Here is an 11,525-nt window from a genome sequence, read left to right as displayed (position 1 = left end):
CAAACTGCCTCACAAGACTGCTTGTGTAAGGCTTGCAGAAGCAAAAAAGCTTAACACATAGGATGTAAGAGCTACTCAGCTTCTTACAGGGCCCTCAGGCTAAGAGCCACAGGGCAAGAGCCCTTGAGCTTTCACCCTTTGGCTTACACCTCTGGTGAGGAGGAGCCTCATACAGTTCAAGGCTCACCCAGCAGAGAGTGAGGCCAGTAGTCAGCCCCAGGCAAAACAGAGCCTCCCCAATCAACAACAATCACCTTCCACAATCAGCTACAATCAGCAGTCTTTCCTGCTCCTTCTCAGAGCTCAGCTAACAAGCATACTTTTAGTACAGCACCAAATTGAGCAAGGGATTCAAAAGAAAAGGGTAAAATGCAATTCCTCTGTCCCTTCTTCTATATATGCCCTGTGGCAGAACAGGCCTGCTCTGGTCTGCAGGCCCTATTCGACTCTGCCCTCCCAGGTTTTCCCAACACCTGGATAGGCTTTTCTCTTTCTCTGGTAACCTGCCACCACCACCTGACCTTTGTAGGAATTGCCCACTGGGAGGGTCAGGACTCCCAGCTTTCTTTCCAAGTTCTGAGGTCTTGCCTCTGTGTCTCCCACTGCCCAGCTCCTGGGGACAGTTTACTGCTTTGTGTGCCTTGGGAGGAATAGCCACTTGCCAACTGGCTGCCTTCCCCTGCTGCTTCTTTTAAAATAGCATGTCCAAGGCAGTGTAGGTCTATGCGGTACAGAGAACCACTGCCAGCATAAAAAGTTATGAATTATTTATTGAAAAGAAAATGTTCATAGGCATACTTTTAGCACAGCACCAGACTGAGCAAGGGATTAAAAAGAAATGGGTAAAACGCAATTTCTCTGTCCCTCTCTCTATACATGCCCTATCAGATGTTAATATATAGGACATGCTCCTTATCTTAGGAAGTTACAGATCTCTACAGAGTCTCCAGGATCTTGAAGCTTCCTACAGTTGTTCAGGCCAAACACATGGCCACTGGCTGCTTCCTCCACACCTCAGTTAGGAGTTCTGCCTGCTCTGATGGACTCCTTGCTCCCCTGAGTTTTATCACCTCTCTTTTCCTCAACCACTGACCAGGTGAGGCCGAGTTAGAGAAGTTTTTCCCAAAGTTTACATACATTTCCTTCATGGAGTCTCTCTAATATTTAATTCCTCCAAATCTATGTTCCCTGCTTGGGGAAAGGGGAGAGCTTCTCACCCATTATCTCTCCTGCTAGATCTATTAGCATTTGTATGAAGGTGGACTGAGGTATATCTGGAAAGCACTTGAACTGACCTCCCTCCTTCCTGCCTGCTCACTGCCCAGAGAGAAAAAAGTTTTAAAACTCAGAGTGAAGGCTTTGATCATTTCAAACCTCCAAAGAAAAAATGCATTTCTTCACATGCCCTATCAGTTGTGAAATATAAGGCAGGCTCCTTAGCTTACAAAGTTACAGATTTTTATGGGAGTTCCTTTATTTTCAAGCCTTCTTCAGGTGTGCAGGCCAGCAAATGGCCTCCTCTTCCAGGCCTTAGTTAAGAGTTCTGTCTGCTTCGATGGAATCAGTTCCTCCCCCCAATACTTGCTCCCAGGACTGTTATCATCTCTCCTTTCTCCACCCACTGACCAGGTCAGGCTGGGTCAAAGAAGCTTTTCCTGAAGTCTCCAGAAGTTTCTTCCTGAAGTCCTTCCAGTATTTAATACTCATGAATCTCTGTTCCCTCCTTGGGAGACTGGACCATCCTATTGTCTTTAGCTCCCTACAGACATCTGGTATAGGCATCTATGTACACTTTTGCCAAACACTTGAATAAGACTAACAGTCTTCATTCAAGGCTGAAAACTAGACTAATCTGCTGAGCCATATTTCATGGGGCAGGAAATACACATCACTTTATAAGGCTTTATATTACACTTAGGCATTTTGTGGCAGTGAAGCTGTTGTGGTTAGGCTGTTGTGTTGACATGGAGTGTTTACTGATCTTCAAACTGCCCCAGAACTTATGCTGTCAACAAGAACCTGAAGCTTCTGTGACAAAAGTCAAAGCCTGAATTGCCTGGGAACAAACTTCACACTGTATTTCACACTGTCAAGGGAATCTAAAGAGGGTGATTCAGATTTAGAAAGCAAACTGAACACTATGTCCACCAAGTCAGTGATGAAAAAAATGTGCAAGAGACTCCTGTGCAGCTGCACTGGAGGCACTGGTAGACTTACTGGATGAACCAAAAGTAGGGTTGCTTGCCAGGTCCCCTCATTGCTCCAGTGGGGGGATTTGGGGGGTGTTCCAGGGGTGGGCAGGGACATCTCCCAAGCCCCACCCCAAGCCTACCCCCAAGAGTGACTACCTGCCCGGCCACCCCTCTCCCTCCCCTCCTGCGCAATTTAAAGGGCTTCAGCTGATCAACGGGAACCATGTGTCTTGCCAACCGGCTGGAAGGCCCTTTAAATCTAGCAGGAGGGAGGGAGAGGGGCAGTCGTGGGCAGCATGCTTGGCTTGCAAAAAGACCCTTTAAAGGATGGCCTGATTCCTATATTCAGCTGAGATGATGATGATGATGAATTAAATTTATAGACCACACTCCCCCAGAGGGCTCAGGGAAGTGTATATCATAATAAAAACATACAAAGTTAAAATACAATCAATAGAAGATAATGAGCAATTAGTAACAAATAAGATCAGTAAAACATCCTCCAAATAAACAGTGGCACAGATCAGTTTTCACTCCCTCCACAGGGTGGAACATGGACTGGGCATGGGGAGGCCATGACAGAGTGATGGTGCAAAGCCGTTGCTATCCTCAACCACAGCCCCGGTGGAACATCTCTGTTTTACACACTCTGCAGAACTGTGTTAGGTCCCATAGGGCATGGATGTTGCTAGGCAGAGAGTTCGACCAGGATGAAACCAGGGCCCTGGCGCTAGTTGAGGACAGAGGAATGTCATTTGGGCCAGGGATCGCCAGTAGATTTTGGTCTCCCAAGCATAAGGCTCTTTGGGGGACATACCAAGAAAGGCAGTCCTGTAGGTACGTTGGTCCCAGACCATTAAGGGCTTTAAAGGTCAGAAAGAGAACCTTGAAGTGGATCTGGTACTCAACTTGGAGCCAGTGCAGCTGGTGAAGCACAGATTGAATTTGCGCTGTCATCGGAGTACATGTGAGTACCCACACCACTGCATTCTGGACAAGCTGTAATTTCTGGATCTGTCTCAAGGGTAGCCCCACATAGAGCAAGTTACAGTAATCCAGCTTGAGGTGACTGTTGCGTGGATCACTGTGCCAAGGTCAGGGCTGGAGAGGAAGGTGGCTAGTTGCCTGACCTGATGAAGTTGAAAAAACACCAGCCTGGCAACATGTGCAACCTGGGCCTCCGTTGAAAATGAGGACTCCCAGAGCACACCCAAGCTCTTGACGGTCAATGCTAGTATCAGTTAAAGGCTGGGAGTTGATACCCCAAACTCAGGTTGCAGGAACAACAAATTCCTCTCCTTCACTTGGGAGTGTCATCAGGGTGAACTGGACTCTCTGCATGAGCATCTGATTGTGCAGAGAAAAGGTCAATGTAATATTCAATCACTGTTCTGAGGGAGAAGAATTATATTCTTGCATATGAAAGTGAGACACCTGAAGAACTACATGGCCTGTTTGACTAACCATCCTGTATGGAGTGCTGTGGGACTAAATATAAAAACACCAGGGTTATGCTACCTTCAACAGCATACAGCCCAGTATAATTGCATCAGTCTCTCTTGAATACGAATGCAACATCCTCAAATTCAGCACTTTCTCTCAAGTGTTTTAACATGGGTTTGTATTTCTTCCCTAATTGTGGCTGTATTCTCAGTATTCTTGAGTGAAGCCTCACTGGATATTGCATTTCTGTACTTTATATGTGGAGTTGAGTGAATCCCTCATCACATGACAAGACAGTTACAAATATCTGAGTTTATTACATTTATATGCAGCATCTTCTCATGCAGGGGCTGGTATATACCTGCACAACAACCTTAAATCCATGCAACAACCTTGTGAAATAGCTTAGGGCGATAATACTTTGTGTCTGGCTTTCCATGGAGTTAAGAACTTGTATGGAGTGCTGTGGGACTAAATATAAAAACACCAGGGTTATGCTACCTTCAACAGCATACAGCCCAGTATAATTGCATCAGTCTCTCTTGAATACGAATGCAACATCCTCAAATTCAGCACTTTCTCTCAAGTGTTTTAACATGGGTTTGTATTTCTTCCCTAATTGTGGCTGTATTCTCAGTATTCTTGAGTGAAGCCTCACTGGATATTGCATTTCTGTACTTTATATGTGGAGTTGAGTGAGTCCCTCATCACATGACAAGACAGTTACAAATATCTGAGTTTATTACATTTATATGCAGCATCTTCTCATGCAGGGGCTGGTATATACCTGCACAACAACCTTAAATCCATGCAACAACCTTGTGAAGTAGCTTAGGGCAATAATAGAATAGACATAGAATTCTCACATTCATACTCTGGCGAGACTTGAGAACAGAGAGGACAGCGTGTGGTTCCTGTCCTGTGCTTTCTTGTCTTCTGAGGATGTGGAGTGCCTCAGGGACCCTTCAATCATTATATTACATGCATGACAATTCGTTTTCTGTAAGACGGGGCCATGGCATGGTGGTGCCAAGTTAGGATCTGGGAGAGCCAGTTTCAAATCCCCAGCCTGCCATGGAAGCTTTTTGTATGACGTTGGGCTGGTCATTCTTTCTCAGCCAAACCTACCTCAGGGGGTTGTTGTTGTAAGAAAAAACTGGTGAGCATGGTGTTGCAAGCTGCCTTGGGTACCCACTGCAGAGAAAAGATTGGCATACACATCTAAAATAATAAATGCTTTTTAAACAAATGATTACATGATTCTGCATGTGTCTTGATGTTAAAGCAGGCAGCCCATGAGGGTGGTGAATACTGATTCTATGGGAACGATCCCATGCCATTGCTGCTTATACATATGGTTGGGTCATTATAGCATTACCCCAGACATATGGGAGCTGATCAGTGAAATGCTGCTCCCATGCCGTAAAAAGGCTGTTGGGTGATCTGTGTTTCCAAGTGCAGTAGGGATGGATACCGAAAATAAAATGTTATTCTGTTTATTTCTAAATGACCATTTTTCTTTATGAAAGAAATTCAGGACATGCACTAAAAATACCATCAAACTATCCTTATGGGAGACATTTTCTTCCTGCACTCTGATTTACGAACATGGTTTTGTATTGCCTCTGTGACCCCTTTTCTATTGTTATGATATAGAAACCATGTTGATTTCTCCCGCTAATTGTCATCTAGTGTGGCTTATGTATGCAAAGGGAGGGTATGATTGTTGGTTGGTAGTGGTGGGCCAGTCAGCTTTGCTATTTTAGATTAGTAACTAGTTTTGCTGTTGCTCGCCATCCTACCCACAGGCCTTTTTGGTTTAGGCTCAAGGGCACACTAGAAACAAGAAAGTTTGATCTCACTTGCTCTTCCAGATTTCCTCATCTATATTGCATTGTCAGAATTACTAGTAACAATGCATTTCCATGACAAATTGGTCTATTTGAGTTATAATGGTTTATAAATATTCTCCCTTTGCGCATGCAACAGTTCATAGCAGCAGTTGCCAAGCTGTGAAATAACTCCTTCTGAGAAGGACAAAGAGCGATATAAAGCTGTTAGAAAGCTAGTATTGTTCAGTGGAGTGATGAATGGCCCAGGGAGACCTGGGTTCAGATCTCTGCTTAGCTATTAATTTCATTGTTGGTCCTTGGGGACATCACTATCTTTAAGGGTAACCTATTCTGAGAATAACATCATGTGTGCTTCCCTGCGTTCCTTGGCACAACATTAGGATACAAATGTGATTAATTTATAATGGTGTCTTTGAGAACTGGGTTGGGAATGCCACCATAGAAGCATATGGATCTGTTTGCAAAAAGATGTTGTTGCAGAGTAATGGTCCATTTATTTTTCTCCTTTGCCAAAGTTAGCCAATGGTAGAATTCAGTTATTGTGGTTCTACCGTGAGTTCTGCAATGTCATCAGTTCAGGGACTCAGCAAGAAGCATTCTGTGTTTTCACAGTATCAGTATTTCCACTGGACTATAATGGTTTTGAACCAAATAACCTTCTCTAACCAGCTTTTTGTAAAAAAAAAACAAAAACCTTTCCCAGTTTGCTTTTGTTACATTCGGAATCACATGGATGGGGCTTTTAAAAATTCAAACCCATGGTATTCTGCAGTGTTGAGGGACATAAATGTTTGAGACTGAATAAGTTCTTATGTAGATTGACTAATACAAAACAAGAGGCCAGATGTTAATGTTGTAGCAACATTCAGCCTTAAATCAGACCAATCATATAAGAAATTGATGAACAATGGTAGTACATAGTGAAATGGGTAAATTTTGAATCAGCAGCAGAGTATTGTGTGCAAAAGACTGTGAGCAAATTCTGTTGAATGAATGTTGAAGAGCCAGTTTGGTGTAGTGATTAGGAACCCGGACTCTAATCCAGGAGAACCGGGTTTGATTCCCCACTCTTCCACATGTAGCTGCTGGTGTGACCTTGGGTCAGTCATAAGTTCTTTCAGAGCTGTTCTCTCAAGGGCAGTTCTCAAGGGAGCTCTCTCAGCCCCACTTACCTCACAGGGTGTCTGTTGTGGGGAGGGGAAGGAAAGGGAAGGGGATTGTAAGATGCTCTGAGACTCCTTCGGGTAGTGAAAGGTGGGGTATAAATCTAATCTGCTCCTCCTTTCCTCCTCCTCCTCCTTATGTTGCACTTAAGTGTTTTGGCTTACAAAGCAGACAAAAAGAGAATGTAGGATAATACATTTCTACTCTTTCAGTCTGGAGTCCAGTGTGGATTGGCAAGAATGAGTGCCTATGCTCAGTACAAGAATGAAGAAAAATCATGGCAACAATTGGGTTGTGTGGGCTTTCCAAACAGAACCCAACAAATAGAAATTGAACAGAATCTGTTCTACAAGGGATGTTGGTAGCCTGCTTTGACAAACTCCTTCGTCTCTACCTACTTTTCCCACCATTACATGTTACAAAGTCCTCATGTCTGTGAAGCAGTGGTACCAGCACTTTGAATCAACGGGTGTTTTGTGCCTCCAAGACTCATATACTCCCTTTTCTCCTGGCAACTGTGACATTCAGGCAGAAGTGGTGGCAGCCTCCTCTCCATACTGCTTTCTTCTTCCTAAACTGCGTCATGGAGTTCCTATTGGCTACATTGCAAAACTTATGAGTAGCCATGAAGACACTTGATTTTTAAAATGGAGACAATAGCAGCTCCCTGGAGAAGAGAAAAGGAAGACTGCAGAGGGGAAGGCTGCTGCCGCTTCTGACCATTCATGAGGAGAAAAGCGCACAAGTGAGTCTGGGAGGCACAAATCTGCCACTGGACATCTGATCCAAAGCCTTTGCCTCATCACCAAAGCAACACAAGGGCTTTGTAACATGTAAACTGGCCCTCATAAAACTTTATATATTATTGGATCAATTTCCAGCCTAAGGATCTTAGAAATACTGTGAGGGTGTCCACCAACACAGACTGGTTTTATTTAGAGCTTTCTATTAGAGCTTTGTTGTGACTAGGGGTAAGCTGGGGATTTGAAGAAGTGGGAGAGTATAAGAAAAGCTTTATGTGTTGTTGCTGGGTCATGTCTAGAGGTTTATCTAATCTAATTCAATTTATATTGAATGCCTGTAATGTCATTGAGGAAAGCAAACCTCGTGAACAAGGCAGGTTAGAAACAAGCAATTGTCTGCAATGCAAAGCTGGGGAAATCTTCATGATCTATTGTAGTCTTGATAATGAAATTAAGTTAGGCAATATTCCCATTGTTTAGCACAATAATATTCACATGTGAAACCATCAGATGATATACCCTGTCATATCAATGTAGCTGACAGTGAAGCAAAACGTTCTTATCTTTTTGAAGGCTAATAAATTTCAGCCATCATATGTGATGCTAATTATTTGACAAGGGCAAAATTACACAGTAGCTCATTATAATATAGTGATATTACCATATTTTTCAGGACTACAGACTAATTTGTAGCTCCCCTTCCCCTTATCTTTATGCATATGATGTAGTATTAGGCCACAGATGGGGAAAAGACAGCATCTTGGGACTTCGTCAAAGTATGACTTAGTGTTCATAGGTAATTGTAATAGTGGAAGGATATGTGTTTTACAGTGTGTGTCTTAAGCAAAGACAGTGCAGGAGTTTTCAGCATTCAGTGACCTCATCTTCTTTTAGAATTACAGTCTCTCTCAAGTTCCTTGCAGTATGCTCAAGCTAACTCACAAGGACACCTAGCTGTCTGTCCTTGAGTTCACCTCCCACACTCTAAATTAAAGTCATGGTCAGGAACAATCCTTGTCGTTACTTTTCATTTTCATAACTCTGTCGACTGCTGTAACTGCAGCCACTTGAATTTCCCAAGGGTTTTTGCATTGCTATTTCTCGGCTTGTGTTTCATGGCAAACTAATGGTCACATTCATGCCCAGGATGAAGAGTAAGCCCTCCTGGGCCAATGGCAATAAACTTTCCAGACATTGTTTTGGCAAGCAGTCAAGTGCAACCCCATTAAAGGGCAAACAAGAGCTCTCAAATTAACCTAGCATCTGCTATCATCAGGATCTGAGCCCTGAGTACCAGAATCTGTGCAAAGGAATGAATGGTGTATGTTCATACATGGAGCTATTGAGTCATAGAATTAACACCCCCTGTTCCCTGACAAATATAATATTGTACAATTTGTGAACACTAACCCATTGGCTATTGCCCTCTCTCTCCCTGATTTATCATTATCTGGTATAGAGACTGCCACCAATACATATGGTACTTTGCAGCATACGCATAAAAGATAAGTCCCTGCCTCCATGGAGCTTACAATCTGAGGTTTGGCAATGGACCTTAGTGATGAAGTGGATAAAGGTTCATAAACATTTTCATGTCTTTCAAATACCTCTGCCTCCCCCGCAAGTTTTGGGAAAAGAGGGCTCTTGAAATGTACAAAAATGTTTGTCAGAGGCTCTGGGATTTTTAAAAGTGTTTATACTTCTGACTGCACAAGGACAGAGTTAAAGAATGAGGTTGATTTCCTCCATTGTTTAAAAGACAGGCAACGTTTATGTATTAAGGCCATGCGAGATGTCTTCCAGAAGAGGCTTAAAGTGTGTAACTGCATAAGGAACTGTGCATGGCAATGGGGTGGAAAAAAGAGCACGAGTAATATCCTTGCCGTTAAAACAAAATGGCCGGGCAAGAACAGGCATAAAAGTGGAAGGAGGTGATAATAGCAGGTGGAGGTGACAAGGGCTTGAAGAAGTGGAGGTGATTCTTTTAAAATAAAATGAAAGAAAGGAGAACAATGTAAACTGCTTTGGGTCACCATTGAAGAGGTAGATGGGGTATAGATTAAGTAAATTTAAAAATCCCCAAAGATTTGAGGAATTTGTAGTTGTCAATGGAGGGTAATGTAGTTTTCAATTGAAGGCAGCAGGAAAAGAGGAAGACCCAATGTGAGATGGGTTGACTCTATAGAGGAAGTCACAGCTCTCAGTCTGCAAGGCCTAAGGAAGGCTGTTAATGGTGGGACATTTCAGAGGTCATTAATAGGGTTGCTATAAGTCACACGTGACTTGATGGCACATAACACACACAGAGACACAGAGACATACTGTGGAGGGGAACATCCTGGAATGGTTTTTCCCTTCCATCCGTGTTGGGGGCAGGGCTCAAAGGTTTACTATCCGTGTTGGAGGCAGGGCTCAAATGTTTACCTTAAGATCCCTGGATGGAAGAGGTGCTTGCCCAGTTCAGGAACTGACTCCAAGGAAGCAGTTGAGAACAGTTTGTCCTTCCTTAGTGGTGTTGGTGAGGGATCACCAAGCTGAGGCAACATTCCCAGCATCAGCTCAGCTCATCCAGCATCAGCTGCCAGACCATGTTGGCAGACTCAGTGTGGCAGCCATTAGGGATGGGTATGAATTGGCTGATGAACTAAAGTTCATCATGGATTTGACTGGTTCGTGGTTCATGAACTGAAGAACCACCACAAACTCTCACACATTTTGATCAAGTTTGTGGCGGTTCATGAAGAGCAGAAAGCAGAGGTTTAATCTCCTGCTTTCTGCTCTTCACGAAAAAAAGCTGAGCAGCCACCCTGCTTTCTGCTCCCCACAGCTTTTTGTGGTGGTTCAAGCCCTTGCTTTCTGTTCCCCAGGAAAAGCCATGGGGAGCAGAAAGCAGGGTGCCTTTTAAAATGCATTTTATGACCATCCCTAGTAGCCATCTCCATGGAAAGCCTGACCCCTGTAATAAAGGGACAGCAACAGGTAGCATCACTCCCTTCTCAGCAGGTCCCTCTCCCTTCCTCCCAGGGGCTTTCCTCTGCCACTAACACAGTCTCCCAGGCCGAACTTGTGCCTTTCCTAAACCTAAGAATCCTAAGGAGAAACAGTGGAACCCCTTGGATTTCACAAGGTAACTTAAGTAATACATTAGCAGAATCAGATCTTCCAAGGAGCTGTACTCTCCATTTGCTTCAAGCAAGGAGTCCTCTATGGCTAAGGAAAATTTTATGTCCTCTCAGGTGAGGTAGATTAGAGAATGCATAGAACTAGTTTGGAAGCGCTCAGACCACTTTCCACCATTCAGGATTTTTGCTTATTTAGTTAGGGATCATGTTCATTTCTGCTACTCTCTATACCTCTGTCACAGTTGTGGAAATGCGTAGGCCAGCTTCCTGATTTTTGGGATCTTCTTTCATAAGACATTATACAGTAGATAAGTTTGCTTCAGTTGGCAGCTTTTGGAGGACTTAGTTCCTATAGGTCCCATGTGGGACTCGGCACAGCTGTCCTTGTTTCAGGATGTTCTTCACAACTGAGTGAGAAAGAAATGTTGGGACTCACTATGAACATCCATTTTTCTTAGTGGACAGAGGACATCCTTACTCACCACCATGGTAGGCTGGGCAGGATGACTACTCTGTAAAACAGCTATATCTGAGTCCAATAGCACCTTTTTATTTCCAAATTTTGTGTTGTACATGTGCCGTTTCTCACAGCCATCTCTGTTCTTTCAGTTCACAAGCACCTCTCCTCTTTATGTTACTAATGCATTCATGCTGATTGATACAAATCAGTCTTGATGTAAGCTTCAAGATTTTTTCCCCTCTGTGATGTTTTTCTAGCATACCAGAGCATGTGCACATGTCAGTAAAAAACAACAAAACACCACAGCATAAATATGATCACATCAACCTTTTTTTTGCAGTGTTTTACCAAGATACAGTACAAGCGAAGGAACTGAAAGCTGTTGCCAACTGCACACAATGCTATTGCAGTAATAATTTAACAACAAAACACCACAGCATAAATATGATCACATCAACCTTTTTTTTGCAGTGTTTTACCAAGATACAGTACAAGCGAAGGAACTGAAAGCTGTTGCCAACTGCACACAATGCTATTGCAGTAATAAT

Source organism: Gekko japonicus, unplaced genomic scaffold (assembly GCF_001447785.1).
Source record: "Gekko japonicus isolate JY-2015 unplaced genomic scaffold, Gekko_japonicus_V1.1 scaffold304, whole genome shotgun sequence".
Taxonomy (NCBI): domain Eukaryota; kingdom Metazoa; phylum Chordata; class Lepidosauria; order Squamata; family Gekkonidae; genus Gekko; species Gekko japonicus.
Note: the sequence above shows the minus strand (reverse complement) of the source record.